Genomic DNA, 1,709 nt, shown 5'->3' with positions numbered 1-1,709 from the left:
CACCATGCTCGCTTCTAATTGACTGTCTCAAATGCATTTATCCTTTCAAGTTATAATTGCTATCCAATCTCTGTTCTCCAATGGTTTCTTCGTGGAAACCAAAATGCCAATGTTTTGTCATAATATTTTAACTCTTTTAGATATTTTATATTCTTTTATTTTTGTTATTAAAAATGTTTTTTAATGTTTATTTTTGAGAGAGAGAGAGAGAGGGAGTATGAGCAGGGAGGGGCAGAGAGAGAGGGAGGCACAGAATCTGAAGCAGGCTCCAGGCTCTGAGCTGTCAGCACAGAGCCCGACGCGGGGCTCGAACTCACGAGCTATGGGATCGTGACCTGAGCTGAAGTCGGACATTCAACTGACTGAGCCACCTAGGCGCCCCTATTTTATGCTCTTTTAATATTTGTATTCTCATTTCAAACTTCAAAATATTTTTCTCTTCTGCCAATTCCCCAAATAAAGTGTCAAATTTAATTTACATTTCTGGTAAGTCTGTCGTAATTTTGATCCAATAATATTTTAAATATAAATTTATTTCAAAAACATTCAGAAACCGTTATAATGAACAGAAGTAGCAGAAAAGTCTTCACATGATAATCAGGATGCAAACTAGGTGAAATACTCCAAAGGCAAGAAAAACACTGAAGAAATACAAGTACAGATTTGTACTACTTTTAAGGTCTTTGGGGATGACATATTTTTGTTCTAAAGTCTATGGCAAGCCACAAAATGTTTGTTGGTGAGAGAATGGCATAATTTGTTCACATAAGAGTTCTCACATTTCATAGCCTGTACCTGTGTATTTTACTTATATAAATAAATCAATAAATGAACCCTGAGGACAAAAAAAAAAAAAAAAAAAAAAAAAAAAAAAAAAGAAAGAAAGAAAAAGAAGCAAGCAGACCAAAGGCAGGAAGACACAAAAGCAGACTGGCTGGGAGACTGTTGCCAAAACAGCCAAGAGGTGAAGGTGACCAAGCCCTGGGGTGGTATTGGTAGGAAAGATGAGAAATGATTGAATTCTGCATATATTTGGAAGATAAGGGATTTACTACTGGACTGGAATGGAGGTATGAGAGGAAGGAATGGAGGATAAAGAGAGTCTGCCGCTAGTGAAGCCAACTGTGCTCTTTCCCCACGGGGGCCTGGTGGGCCGTGGCCGAAAACAGTAGCCTCCTGGGTAGTGTATGCAGCCTGTTGCGTGTTGGGGTTGCCCTAAGGGACCTTGGAGACAGCCCTTTGCAGTGGACATTCATGTCTGACCTCATGGTATCTCCAATTGGGGCTCTAGACAGGTAAGCGAGGTGACTTTGGAAAGCCCCAGGGCACAGTGGCCTGGGTCCACATTGGCAGTCGTCATGTCCATCCATGCCAAGCTGCAGAAAAGGGAGCATGTAACTGAGGCCGGCCCTATGCAGGGCCAAGTTCAGGTTCCCTGGCTGCCGGAAGATCCCCATCTCCAAGAAGTGAGGAGAAATTTGAAAACGTGGTGGCGGAGAAGCGGCTCATCCCAGATGGCTATGGGTTCAAAGACATCCCTAATTGTGGCCCCCAGGACAAATGGTGGGCGCTGCACTCATGACAACCTCGGTGCTGCCCCCTCCTTATTCATGCCCGTTGATGGATCCTACTTTCTGTCAACAACAGCAACAAGAACAAAAATAAACTGAGGTATATTAAAATGTTAAGGGTTTATTTGAGCTAACATT

At 42.4% G+C, this 1,709-nt stretch overlaps 1 non-coding gene across 1 annotated transcript; it reads left to right on the top strand.

The window, feature by feature from the left end:
• The first annotated feature begins 1,103 nt into the window (after nucleotides 1–1,103).
• On the top strand, nucleotides 1,104–1,237 carry LOC131496661 (small nucleolar RNA SNORA70). The gene has a single exon (XR_009254599.1). It is a non-coding gene; the product is annotated as a small nucleolar RNA SNORA70 (small nucleolar RNA).
• Nucleotides 1,238–1,709: the final 472 nt, after the last annotated feature.

This window comes from Neofelis nebulosa, chromosome 15 (genome assembly GCF_028018385.1).
Source record: "Neofelis nebulosa isolate mNeoNeb1 chromosome 15, mNeoNeb1.pri, whole genome shotgun sequence".
Taxonomy (NCBI): Eukaryota; Metazoa; Chordata; class Mammalia; order Carnivora; family Felidae; genus Neofelis; species Neofelis nebulosa.
The sequence above is the reverse complement of the archived record's forward strand: the minus strand, read 5'-3'. Positions and strand labels throughout refer to the sequence as shown.